The sequence below is a fragment of the Boleophthalmus pectinirostris genome, unplaced genomic scaffold (assembly GCF_026225935.1).
Source record: "Boleophthalmus pectinirostris isolate CB_2022bp ecotype Guang Dong unplaced genomic scaffold, ASM2622593v1 HiC_scaffold_6, whole genome shotgun sequence".
Taxonomy (NCBI): Eukaryota; Metazoa; Chordata; class Actinopteri; order Gobiiformes; family Gobiidae; genus Boleophthalmus; species Boleophthalmus pectinirostris.
This window is the reverse complement of record NW_026571447.1, coordinates 12,117,459-12,132,374: the sequence shown is the minus strand read 5'-3', so window position 1 is coordinate 12,132,374 and position 14,916 is coordinate 12,117,459. Positions and strand designations below refer to the sequence as shown.

Genomic DNA, 14,916 nt, shown 5'->3' with positions numbered 1-14,916 from the left:
TCATAAAGAAATTAGATGATTTTACTGTTTACATGTAATTGTATTATAATTTTATAACGTATAACAGATTTAGTGTGTGTGCATGTAACTGCAGTCACTTTAACAGGAACCACCTTCAACAAACTTAGTTCGTAGTTTTTACCTCTGTCTACTTCTAAAAACTCCATCTAGACTATTTTACAAGATCATTGCAGATGCTTTTAACACTTTTATATCTGTAATCTGCAAATGTACCTCTGTGTTACATTTCTATTCACTGTGTCATGTTATGTTTGCTGTGTGAGTGTTTTCTGTTTATGCTTCTGTTTTATTCTGCCTCTTGGCCAGGTCATCATTGCATTCTCAACTGACTTACCTGGTAAAACATTGAATAAATAAAAAATACATAAATAAAAATAGTCTAGCAGGCTGTTGATTTCAAGACAATTGGTTTTCTTATAGCATATAGTCAGAACAATACGATTCATTGAAGTGTGTGCAATTCCTAAAATTATCTTTTTCCATTAAGATGTGTCATTATTATTATTATTATTTTATATATATAGTCTACCTTTAAAGATTATGCAAGTAAGTATAGGCACTTCTAAACATACGTAATATGTGTGTGACAATAATCTAATAATAGAACTGGAGTGATTGATTGATTGATGTCACGGTAATAACTCACAATAACGCTTTACAATTTCATAACACCCATTAACACATCTGACAAACATCACGTGATAGCGCCACTTCCTCTCAGTAAACATTTATACCGGGCTGAAACTGTTACTCAGCACAAATAAACTCTTGACTCCACACGTGTCTGTCCGTCCCTCCTCCAGTGCGCGGCCCGTCCCACACCCCCTGCTGGTAGCGGTGGAGAAAATCAGTTTACACAGTCTGCCTTTGCCTCTGCCTCGGTTCTGCTGTAGTGTACCTGCCCACCCCCCTCCGCTGTGTCTCTTTTACCCCGCTGCAGCCGTGCGTCTCTCTTCAGTGTGCCATCAGCCAGCGGACAGCTCACAGCGTAACCGTGCGGATAGACGCTTTTTACGCACGGTCCCGGCGTCTGTCACAGAGAGAGAGGAGCTTCAGATCTTTACGGGATTTCACGGGAGTTTCAGTGGATGACGGGACGAAAACAGGTTAGTATTGATTTTCTACACGTGGACATGTTTTTGGGAGCATTTTGGTAAAGTTTAGCGTGGCCGGTGACGTGAAATGTGCGTGCGTTTCTGTTTACTTGCCCTAAAGTACAGTCACGAGAAATACTGCTTTTTCCATGTAGTTTAGCGAAATGCAAATACTGACTCACAAAATAAACCGGGCACTTTGACGTATTCATAGCTTTGAACTTACTGCAACATTATGATGACTTTCTCATTCAAAGGAAATGATATTTTTTGTCTTAAATTGTTAATCGCTATAGAAACGCTCTTTATTTTGCACAGTTCTGATATACATGAATAGTCAGCATATGCCTTCATCTCACTTAAACGCTGACAACTCCAGGTAGACTTCACAGTTCCCTGATAAAGCTTGTTTTCCCGTTACCAGCCGTTATCTTGCTGTGTGCGTGTTTGCAAGCGAGTAAACGTGTCAAAGGACGGGTGCCACACGTCCCACGAGAGCAAATACTGACTTTTCGTTGCCATTTTTGTTGCGTTTATTTGGTGAACTTTAGGCTACTTGCTTACGATCATACTGTTGTTAACATGTGGTTGTGATTTTGTATAGACAGATGCTCAATCACTAAGGCAGCCACTTCTTCACTGTCAAAAATGCTGTGATTCCCATAACTTCAAACCACCTCTTGTAATTTTCCATTTATATCAAATTGAACGAGGCTGTATTACGCGATTTTCTAATCTATGCTATAATGTTTCCTCAGCATAAACATACCTGGAGTTGTGTTTTGTTTCATTCACACATGTAGCTCACAAATCCTGCATATTTAGGATGAGTTTTTCTCTCAAAAAAACGGAAAACACTCCACCTTATGATGTGATGTGGTGATACATCCTGCGCTTCCCTGTGTTTTTAACCTCCACTCACTTTCACTAGAATAATTTGGATAATTTCAGCCCTGGAATTGCCAATCTCTACTGAAATAAAGATAAAATATAGCTGCTATAACTTGGAAATTACTGCTTCATGACATCACAGTGTGGAACAGAGCATATTGAGTTTAAAGATTCAGTCAGACTAATAAAAAAAAGTGTTACTCAAACATGTGTGAATGAAACAAAACACAACACCAGATATGTTTTTGATGTGGTAACAGCGTAATAACACGACTTAAAGCTCACAAGATTCAATTTTGCGTAATATTGGATTGTTAAAAGCCATCCGGAACACAATGAGCTGATTTTAGGGGGCAGTTACTCGCTAGCGGTCTAGATCTTTATGACATGTTTACTACTAGGCTGTAGAAATTCTCCTTGGCAGTGTCTGTCTGATGGATGTCTGCCCGTGCATGGATGTGTTGACAACTCATAAACAACAGATGTGGCGTTTGGAGGGACTTATTTGAGAAGCCCAACAATTCATCACTGCTCCATGTAAACCTAGATGCCCGGTTTAAAGGGCTCATACTACGCTATTTTCTATCTGTGTTATAATCTTGTTTTCTCATCACAAACATACCTGGAGTTGAGTTTTTGTTTCATTCACACATGTTTAACACACAAATCCTGCATATTTTGGCTAAGTTCTTATCTCAAATATAAAACACTAGAATAATTGGGTGATTTCAGTCCTGGATTTGCCAGTTTCAACTGATCAAAAGGTAAAATGTAGCTGTTGACTTGAAAACTACTGCTTCATGACATCACAAGGTGGAATAGAGCATTTTCAGCTTTGAAGATATAGGTAGACTGATAATAAAGGTTACTCAAACACGTGTGAATGAAACACAACACAACTCCAGGTATGTTTCTGATGATGTAACAGCATTCTAACAGGGCTAAAAGCTCACAAGAGTCAATTTTGTGTAATATAGGCCCTTTAAGTCAGCTTTGGATATGCAGTGTGTAAAATAGCCATGAGAAAGACTGAGAAAGGGCTAGACGGTGGATGATTGACCACTATGATTGAGCCGGATAGTTGACCCGGGCCACCAGCTTTAAGCCATCTTAGCTGCTAAATATTTACATCTGGATGGTGAAAGAGGGACTTTGGCTTCAAACCATCTAATCAAGGAGGGGAAAGTTTGACAATCGTCCTACCGGGCTGTTCTATTATGAAAAATACTCTAATTAAGACAGAGTTACCTAAGAGCCAGGAGAACCCAAAGTAGGTCTAAATCAATTTAAAGTTTGTGTGTACGAGCAAAAGTTATGGCCTAGTTAGATTTTGGAGTGGCTGGCGAAACTGTAATTCTTAATCAGAGGAACACACCTGGATACTGTGATTCATAGTTGGATCGCGAGCCAGGTTAAAGTTGTATTAAGCAGTGAGAGGCCTGGATAATGTAAAACAAATCTGCACACAAATTTGGGATTGTTGCCGGAGATGTCTTTTTGTAGTTAATCATTTTGGATTTGGTTAAATTGTTATTAAAGCTGTCAAGTGACTGTATGAGAAATTACTTACATAGCATTATACTTATATTATACATGCATACATACATACATACACACACACACACACACATACATACATACATACATACATACATACATACATACATTGTCTTAGTCTCATATCACTCTTTTCAGTATTTGTGAGCTTCTGCTAGGGATGCACCAATCTGACAGCCAGACCGGCGCCACCTAGTGTCTCCGCTCAATTTCATTTCTATCCAGCGACTCGGTCAGGAATCAGAATACACTAGATGGTTTGCAAGAACCCCAGAAGTTGTAGACTACGCATCGGCCAATCAGCGAAGAGCTGTGAAGGGACAACAGTAAACAAAGCGGTTGAGATGGATGTAGATGAAGCCATACATTCTGTGTTCGTAACAATTCCCAAGATCAAAGATTTAAAGCTGGAACAAAGAGAAAGCTTGGTGAATTTTTTCAAGGGCGAAGACGTTATTGCCCTTCTTCCTACAGGATTTGGCGCATTACATATGCCACGACCAAATAGCAGCGATTGATTAAATAAAAAAGTACCCATCTACCGTCAAGCAAACGAATCCTAATGCTGTGAGGTCAGACAGTTTCCATGAAGTGAAACCGGCTGATGAATCAGACTACCGATCTGATACTGGTACTGAAAAATGGCGCCACTACAGAAAAATTTGCTGAATTTGATATTGACGTCCAAATCTCGGTTCAGGACATTCAACTTCATGTAATAAGCCTAGAAAATCTCATAATGTTTGAATTTGTATTAAAGTTTTGCAGTTGCTTGAGAGATAAATATCAACTACGTAACACATTTGGATCAGTTCTGTCTTATTTTATTTTTGTTTAAATGAAGTAAATTATGTTTTCAGTCTCTGCACTGGTATTGGTTGGAAATACAAAATTTGATTGGTGCATCTCTCAATTTTGCCTCTTGTTTTAAAATTTGAAGACTTTTTTCCATTCAGATCTTATCATAAAATAGATTTTAATGTGTTAATTACAATTGCAACAATCTTAATATTCACATATTTTTGAAAACCACGGATATAATCAGTCAACCATCTCAATTTAACCATCTTGGCACTGCCACAAAGAGCACACGGCTTGTTTCATGTAAGGCTTCTACATTAAAAGACAATGCACGTTAGCTGAGTAAAGTAGCTCTCGAGTTTGTTATTCCACATGAAAACCTGTAATCTTATCGTTAAGTGTGGGAGCGCAGTCTGCCTTAGCGCCGCATGTAAACGCACCGAATGTGGTGCATAAGAATAGCCTGGAGGGACAGACTCCTGGTATCAGACGTGCCCCCGAGGTCACCAGCCCCACCTCTCCCCCGCATCCACCTACCCCCTCCCCCTCACACTCACCTACCCCCCCTACCCTTCCTTCCCCCCTCCCTCCTCAATAGCAAACCCAGTGAGATCAGCGCGTGGCAAGGAGCATAAACAAATTCGTAATGACAGACTAAACAGACCAACGTGTCCTTCGAATTTATAAGGCGAGAGTTGACGAGGAACACTTCTTGCCTCTTATCAATAGGGCTTCAAGATACTGTACGTCATTGTAGAATCAAAATCGCCATCTGAATAGTTTCACAAGGATTGCCATTAATTAGCTCACGTAATCTCCTTTGCAAAATACAAATGATCAAGTCTTTGTGTGTAGAAAAGCTGCTAATGTGCACATGTTTGAGTAATCCTGCTTTATTAGTCTGTCTGCATCTCCACAGCTCAAAATACTCTGCTCCATCTTGTGATTTCATGATGCGTTTTAGTAGTTTTACCGCTACCTTTTACCGTTTGTTCAGCAGAGATGGGCAATTCCAGCTGAAATTATCCAAATGATTCGAGTGAAAGTGCATGAAGTGAGTCTAAACACGCAGGGTTTGTGTGTTAAATGTGTGAATGTAACAAAACACTACTCCAGGTAACATTATAATATGGGCCTTTAAGTTTTTGGCAAGCTCCTATGTTGGTTCATCTATCTCCTTGTACACCCTGAAGGCCATGCATGACGTAATCTCACTGCTTGACACGGGCCATTTCCTTTCCTACACATCTTTATAGGTCTCCAGCTTTTATTTTTACGCAATCTCCCAAATGTGACCGGGCTTGCATCCTTTGCCTTACAGCGCCGGTGAGTCATACGTTGTAAAAAATGCTTACAGCCTACACCAATCATGCCGTCATACTAGGACACAACCACCAGCGCGGCGATCCCTTCAATTACCACATATCTTTTTCCCCTCGCCTTGAATCATGTGGCACTGTGCTAATTTTCCAGATGCGGCTGAAGTACATGTTCTGTTTGAAGGTGCTCCAAGTACAGTAGAGTAAATTCTGATTTTTGGAGAGAGGAAGGTCCGTGGAGAATTGTAGGCAGAAGAAGAAGGAGTTTGCTATCTCCTGTCTCTGTCAGCAGTTGGCTTGTCAAAAAAAAAAAAAGAAGATGTCTGTCTAAGTAATTTCCCTTGTGGAGCAGTAAATTTTGTCTAAGACTAAGTCTAAATGCAGTATATTGTTGAAGAAACTATAATACAGTATATTCCAAAACCATAAATCAGATTTATCTCCCAGAAATTATTCTAAAAGTGCAATATTGTTAAAACATGAGCTACAATAAATACATAACAGAATGCAATAGTTAAGTAGTTAGTTTTGTGTGTATAATAAGTCATAGAAGTTCATAATTCAATCTTCCACAGCTCATATCTCATTGAAAGCGTATACAAGCCCTCGACTATTCCGGTTATGATTTGTTAGTTTGCTAGTGCCTCCGCTAAATTTCATTGCTCTCCAGCAACTAGGTCAGGAATCAAAATACACCGGAAGTGCGAGTCCAAGCACCAGCCAGTCACCGAAGAGCCATACATTCTGTGTTGGCAATGATTCCTGAGATCGAGGATTTTAAGCTGAACAAAGAGCATGTTTGGTGAATTTTATCAAAGAGAAAGACGTTATTACCCTTCTTCCTATGGGATTTGGGAAAAGCTTAATATACCAGCTAGACCCGATAACAGCGCATTACATACATCACAATCAAATAGCAGCAATAGGTTAAATTTAAAAAAGTACCCGCTTACCGTTGAGCGAACGAATCCTAATGCTGCGAGGTCAAACCATGAATTGAAACCGGCTGATCAGGCTAATGTGTTTGTCCATGTAAACACAGAATCCTGGTTTATACAGGATACTGAAACCAGGACCTCACTGGGTCTTTCTGATAGTATCCTGGATACTGCGGCATGTAGATGCAGTATCCTGATTTCTCCCCACTGGTGCTGTACTGAGCTTGTGCAAACTGAAGTAACAAATACAGTAATATGGTAGAAGCAGCAAAATGGCTCAAACTTCTACGAGGACTTTCTTGCCCTTTTTTTGTGTTAAAAAGATAGCACAATTGCTCCATATTTTGCTCCTTGCCATATCTGTGCTATAGATGCCATAGTTAATACTTTAAATATGCAGAATACTCTGACTCCGCATACAGGGATATGAGCATCCTGGTTTCTCTGGGCGCATAAAAACATCATATCATAATCGGGTAAAGGCTAATAACGGGGATATTGTGTATTATTGTGCGCACTCAATATAGGAAGGAAAAATAACTAAAAATGTTCCCACTAGATCAAAAAAAAAAAAAGGTTCCCGCTAAAAATACTGTTCCAGCTTTCATATATTGACCAATAAGTAGCTACAGGACGAATCTGAGCCTGTGTTGATGAGCATGACTAAAGGAAATGCACTCCAGTAGGTGCCCCTGCTTGGCGTAATACACAGGCTTGGTTTTGTCAGTTGTGATGTGGGCTGAAGGGTGTGCTCTAAATATTTAACATCTCCAGGGCGTCTCAGTGGAGCTAGAATACACGTGTGCGCCTGTAGCTTTCATAACCAACTATCCTCCAATAAACAATGAGATGGCTCCAGGTGCTAATTTCTCACTGAGCCTGAACTTGTATTTTCTGTATTCTCAGGCTATTCGAAACAATATTATGAGAGAATGGTTTCATGGGAGCTTAGCAATTAGCTGGGGCCTGATCACTCCAAATTATAGTGATTATGTTCCCAGAGCAATACCAGGATCCTCCATTATTGTTACAGTTTAAAATGTGAGATTCATAGGCAAATAAAAGTGTGTTGTTCTACATTGTAATCTGAGTCTTTATCAGAGCAAAGTAGCTATTGTAGCAGTTTAAAAGGAAATTGTTCTTGTTCTGCAGGGACTTTTTTATCCAGGGCAAGGCATAAAGTGTTCATTCATTTATTTACTTTATTTTACAATGACTTTTAAAGGGCCCATATTACAATACATTCTGATTTATGTTATAATGTTGCTTTCCTCATTTTATGTTCAACACACAAATCCTGCAACACTCTGTTCCACCTTGTGATGTCATGTGGTAATACAGGAAGTGCTTCACTGTGTTTTTAAACTCTATACACCTTCACTAGAATCATTTGGAGGTGGACAGAGCATTTTGAGCTTTAGAGATGTACACAGACTGAGAATAAAGGATGATTCAAACATGTGTGAATGAAACAAAACACAACTCTAGATATGTTTTTGAGGAAGTACCAGCATTCTCACATGACTTAACGTTGGCAAGAGTGAATTTTGTGTAATATAGGACCTTTAAATTACACTTCTGTCAGCCTGGTAGATTTGCAACATCATCTCATGAACCAAATATTTGACTTTGCCGGGAAGCCATCGTCACTGCCCTTTCAATGCTCTTTTCAAACTCAGGAACATTATACGGCATCAAAACTTTTCTGTTTATCCTTCTGTGTTTGGCAAAACTCTATAAAAGTATAATCAGATTGTCAAGGGCCATATCTGCGCAGCCCGGAGAGAACAAGCGGAAGCCACGGGGCATTTCATGGCTCCACTTCACAATGTGTTTCATATCTCCTGAACAATCGCTGTAGCACTGTGAGCGGCCTTTGCTTTTCCTTTGGAGCAGAGCCATAAAAACATCACTGCACATTTGAACATGGGGCTAAAACATTTGTTATGCTAACTCTCTGGTTTGTGGCATATAGGCCTGTCATGATAATTACTATATCAGCTTATTGTTGCGTAAAAAGCTGGAACAATATGATTTGGGCTTCAATAACTGTCATACGTACATTTTCTTTGTAAAATATCTGGGTTATTTTTTGTTGTAATTCAATAAGTCAAAGTGAATAAGTCACTCTTAGAGCTGGGAATCAAACTGTTCAACATTATCGCTTTTTGCAGTATATCTCTGTAACAATATATCATGCTTCAAAAGTATTAAAGGTACACTATGTAACTTTTTGGTTGGATGTCTGTCACTTTATAGTTCCTATAAATACATAATTGCTCTGATTAGAATTTTTTACAATATGACAAACACATCTACATTACATATATTAAATTACAGGTGAGTTTATAGCTCAAAAACACCTAGAACAACAAGCATTCTGACTGTGAGCGGGGTTGTATCTCCACAGATCTGACCTGTAACTTGGTCTGGTTTGATCTCCATGATGATAGCAACATCTCCATGGAGAAAAGCATTTGACGGACCCCCCACCAGAAAAGTTATACAATGCACCTTTAAGTTATCATGACAGGCTTAGTTGCTTTGTTCATGGATTTTCAAAAAAGACCCCCAAGTTATGGCGGGAATCTCAGGTTTCTAATTAGAGAGTTAAAAAGTCGTGAGCTATTGACATCATCTCCCCCCAGCGCAGCGTTAAAGGAGCAGCAGCTGGTTTGGAACTTGACATGCACAAGAGTGAGACTTCTCTTCACAGACTTCTCCTCACACTTATAATTTAGCTTTACAGCCCCTTGTAGCCTTGTTTGGGTCATCACACCAGCAATCTCTGGGAAGGTTTTTTTTACCAGCTGTTTGCAGGAAGACCAGTTTGAAAAGGAGGAAGAGGGAGTTAAAAAGTCACATTTTAAGTTCATGTGAGAACTTCCAGAAAGCCATCTACCCACTGATAATGTAATAGCCACTCTTACTAATGTCTGGTTGAAAAAAGGGAACAAAACCTGCAATCTACGTAACAAGCTGTTTGTTCCCCTGCTATGTAAACAGAGCCGGTGGAGTCACATTCATCTGACAGGCAAAGATGTATTTTTCAGAACAGAAGGATGGCTTGTGGTGCCTCTTTGACTTCATATCTGCCCTGGATTATTTATGCGATTTTACTCTTGAGAAATGTTCACGCTCAGACTCAGAATCGGAATTGGTACTAGATGCATTTGATGTTGGATAGTAAAGCACGACTGGAGAATTAAGAACATTTTTACTGTAGTCTTAGTTGTTCTTTTGTGTTCTTTCAAACATTACTTTTCAGAATTGTCCACTTGTAAACTTAAAAGTCTTTCACCTGCACTTAAAGGTCCTATATTACACAAAAATAACTCTTGTGAACTTTAAGCCATGTTGTAATCCTTACGCCTCCTCAAAACAAACCTAGAGTTGTGTTTTGTTTCATTCACACATCAGTCTGTCTGCATCTCCGCAACTCAAAATGCTCTGGTCCAATGAGGTTCATTTGGTCTTTGGATATTTTATGTTACTAGTTTTTTTTTTTCAGACCAAGAGTTTGTTTTCATACCTGACAGTTTGAGTCAGAGTGGTCACGTGATGTTGATGTGACATGTCCGGTCAGCTGATTTATACAGGTTTTGGCACTGTCTTCCTACCGGTGGCAGCGCCATCTGCAGTTCGACTTCCTCAGGACAGTCTTCCAGGTGTGTGAGAGTAAAAAAGCCCCCTCGTCCCAGTTTATTAGTCCACCACTCTGAGGAAGACCACTAGTGAGCAGTCCAAACTGTCAGGTATGAAAACAAACTCTTGGTCTGAAAAAAGAACCTAATAACATCAAAATGCTGTTTCTCAATAAAAACCATCACAGGTTGAGCGGTCAGATCCACTGACCCACAGGTTGGCTGGTGTGATTCCAGCTCCCACAGATGAATGCTGTCGTTGTGTCCTTGGGCAAGACACTTAACCCACCTTGCCCACAGTGTCTGCGTACACTGGTGTGTGAATGTGTGTGTGAATGTGTGAGTGGTTCTTTGTTGTAAAGCGCTTTGAGTGCCTTGAAGGTGGAAAAGCGCTATAGAAAAATGTGACCATTTGCCATTTTGCCATTTGCCATTCACCTTCCTTTTACCTTTAGTTCAGTCAAGATTGGCAATTCCAGGGCTGAAATCATCCAAATGATTTTAGTGCAGGTGTATGGAGTTTAAAACACAAAGGAGCACTTCCTGTATTACCTGATCATAAGGTGGTACAGAGTGTTTTCTGTTTGAGAGAAGAACTTTGTCTAAATATGCAGGGTTTGTGTGAATGAAACAGAAACTCCAGGTAGGTTTGTGATGAGGAAACATTATAACATAACAGAAAATACTTGTGATAAGCATTGCTACTGCTATCAGATTTGCAATTTATGTTTTTTTTTTTAATAATAGGATCCTGTTCAAAGCTCATATGTAAACACATCTTGACGAATTAGCGAAAAGCCTGAAATATGAACTGCCAAACTAATCCAAGAATCACATTTCCGAACATGTTGCTACAGATCTAAACTACATCATTAGTAGCTTTTCATGCAGAAAAAGGAAAAATTATATGTTTGTGAAGGAAATCATTCCGCTAAAAAAACACAGACATTGCGATTCACTACACCCAATTTATTCCAATCTATTCAAATTCAATTGCGATTAATCTTGCAGCCAGACCACAAACAGCCCAGTCATTCTTTCCCTTACATCACATCAGTGTATTACGTTATCTATAATTTATCATGGGCAGTGAAGGGCCAGAAACCTGATTTGACATTTCTCCATCTCCTGACAGTCCCCTGCGTGTGGATGACAGCTGTGAGGGTCCCTCTCCCCTCCGCTCACACATCTCCGTAATTGTTCACAGTCGGGGAGGGCGCCTGAGTTATCCTGCCATATCTGATCATGTCCAATCATCCATCCAAGCGCAAGGGACCATGGGATACATTGGAGAAGAGACTCTGGTTAGGGACAGAAGCAGTGGTGGAACGTAACAAAGTAAAATAGTAAAGTACTGCAGTTAAAGGTGCACTGCGCAACATTTGTAGTGGAGGGTCCGTCACCTGTTTGTCTCCTTGGGGATGTTATTGCTTTGTCTAAAATGTGCAACCGTGTATATTAAACCTACATTACAGTTCAGATCTGTGGAGAGTCGCCCTATTCACTGAAAGAATGATTGTATTTGTGAGCAATAGAAACACCTGTAATGAATAAATGGTAGTTGGATATGTTTAATGTCATACCATGGAACATTCCGAGAATAGCAATAACATCTCCATGGAGACAAGCAGACATCAGAAAAGTTACACAGTGCACCTTTAAGAAAAAAAATTATTGGTATCTGTACTTTACTTAAGTACATTTTACAGTGGAAACATTTTACATTTACTTCACTATATTTAAAAGCAAGTATCTGTACTTTCTACTCGACTTTATTTCTAAACTGGACTGAAAAAAACAAGTGTTTTCTGTTATAGTTTGAGACCTGCTAAAATTGCTGAGGTTTCTTATATTTTTTTTTATTTTTTAACACATTTGTAGTCTGAGCAAACAAAAAAATGCAAAAAATAATTGGTATCTGTACGTTACTTAAGTACATTTTACAGTGGATACTTTTTACTTTTACTTCACCTACATTTAAGAGCAAGTATCTGTACTTTCTACTCCAGTATATTTCTGAACTGGACTGAAAAGAACAAGTATTTTCTATTATGTTTGAGACCTGCTGAAAATGCTCTTTTTTTTTTTTTTTTACACATTTGTAGTCTGAGCAAACAAAGAATAGAAATAAAAAAATATTACTTCTGTTTAATAAAATTCAGCACAGATCTTTATCAAAATCAGTACATTTGAAGCTCTTTTAGATTTCAAAATATGTCATACTCTTAATATTTACATTTTTAAACAAGTATATTAATAGTTACTTCAGTACATTTTTTCACTTTTACTCGAATATTTACTCATATTTGCTCTTTGCATCTGTGCTTTTCATTAAGTAACAAAATGGAGTACTTCTTCCATCACTGGCTTTAAACTCCTCAGGCCGACCCAGATGTTTGGTCATTCTGACAAACTGAAGTGAAAGAAAGAAAGGGCTGCTTCCTGTGCCACTGGGGCACTGTTTGCGATGGGAAACAGTGGGACGGATTGAGAAGTAATAGAAGAAGACAGGGCTCAGGTTCAGCAGAGGTTAACGGGTAAGCGTAGATGGCAGAGAATAAAAACAGTGGAGCAGCTCAGGGAGTTGGTAAAGCAGTTTTTGGAAGGCTGTATTTTTGTTGTTGCGGGTTTCGGTGAAATATTGCTCCATAAAGTCGAGCCACATAAGATTCACAATAGACGAGACAGTGAGGTTAAAAATGGACAAAGTGAAGCGTTGTGCAGTGGCGTGCTTGGTGATGTTCCAATGGGCTGATTTAGCATCTGTAGTTGTGCAAGTGATAATGAAAGAGAGTAAAGTTATTGTATCGTTAACATTATAGAGTTTAAGTTATCTTGGATCCTTATTTTTGCACAGTACATTTCAGATTGATTCATTTTAAACAACAGTCAGGCTAGACTAACGTTACTAGAAACCCTATACGAATAAAAGAATGCTTTGTTTACCTACAAGAGAGTGACCGATATGGATTTTTTCATGTCTGGTCCTGATACCGATTGTTTAGAATCCAGAGAAAACGATAACCGATATTTTTGGGCTGATTTTTATTATTATTATTTTCTAATTTAAAGGTGCATTGTGTAGCTTTTCTTGTGGAGGGTCTGTCAAATACTTTTCTCCGTGGAGATGTTATCGCTTTGTCTGGAATGTTTCACAGTATGGTGTTAAACCTTTTTATCTTCATGGAGACCAAACCAGACCAAGCTACAGGTCAGATCTGTGGAGAGGCAACACAGTCAGAACGCCTGTTTCAATAGGTATTTCTGAGCTATAAAATAATATAAAATAATGAAAATTTAAATAAGATAAGGTAAGGTTGAGCTGTTTAATGTCATACAGTGGAACATTCCAGGCAGAACAATGACATATCCATAGAAACAAGCAGGTGACATACACAGTGCAACTTTAATTCTATAATTTAAATTTACCACAAACTACCCCAAAGCCTTTTTTATTATTATTAACCTTTAAGAGAACAATGCAGTTATGTTTTGTGCAGCTACCTCTTTATATTTAAGTGTTACTATAAAGCTTTGGTGTGTATTTTTTAGGCAGCAGATCCACTAAAAGTAAATATTGGCCTATAGTAGAGATTTAAGGTCCAATATACTAAAAAGTACAAATATCAGGCAGATATATCGTTCTATTTCTATAATGTACCTCAGTGTGTTTGCGTAGAGTAACCCTTATAAACTAGTTCAAACTGACATGAACAAAACATAGTCACATAATGTACATGGCATAAAAATAGACCACAGCAGCTATTGCATTAACCCATTTTAGTCCTGTTGATGTGCCCCGTGCAGAGAGAGTGGTCAGACTGAGTTCAGCTGTGCAGAGAGCTGATCAATGTTTGATGGGGCCTGGCACAACAGGGACAAATGACCCTGTGTTTGGGGACACATCACAGCTGGAGCTACTCACAAACCGCAAACAGCCAAGTCAACTGCACTCACAAGTCGGTGCTAATCTTTCACAGCTAATGTCTTGAGAATGTGTTGGAGAGCCCTTCACAATGCCACTGTGGCGTCCTTTGCTAATAACACATGATGGGGGTTTAGGTGCTGTTAAAATCCCTCTAATTTCCTCTAGGAGACCATTCTTTCACTTGTGCTTTTCTGTGTTTTGCTCCGTGGAGATGTTATGGCTTTGTCTGGAATGTTTCACAGTATGATATTAAAACTTTCTATCATCACAGAGACCAAAACCAGGCCAAGTTACTGGTCAGGTCTGTGGACAGGCAACCCCACAACTTGCTTTTTCTAGGTATTTTTGAGCAATAAAACCTCCTGTAACTGAATGCATCTAAGGTTGATCTGTTTAATGTCATAGTGTGGAACATTCGAAGCAAAGCAATGACAGATCCATAAAAAAAAGAAGGTACCACCAACCCAAAAGTTACATAGTGCACCTCTAAAGGGTTTTACAGGTGTGCAGGTACATGATTTATCTGCACTAACTACTGTATGTTTTGACTTTGGCGATGCTCTTTGTGAGTCCAGCGACCACGATCCACTGACCCGTCTTTTAACATGCTGTTGAAGCCAACATGAGGCTGGCAGAGCGGAGAATGTGCAGAGTTGGTGAAATAAAACATCTGGCAGTGGTCCAGACAGCGCTGTCTGTCAGTGCACTGGCACCAGCTGAGAG

The 14,916-nt window shown here is 39.2% G+C and overlaps 1 protein-coding gene across 1 annotated transcript in view; it reads left to right on the top strand.

Moving 5' to 3' along the window:
• The first annotated feature begins 843 nt into the window (after nt 1-843).
• The window catches only part of fam110d (family with sequence similarity 110 member D), a 29,408-nt gene continuing 15,335 nt past the window's right edge, over nt 844-14,916 (top strand). Inside the window, exon 1 of the mRNA XM_020940339.2 lies at nt 844-1,127. The gene's annotated coding sequence lies outside the window, so the exon portion shown is untranslated. The remainder of the gene's footprint in view (nt 1,128-14,916) is intronic.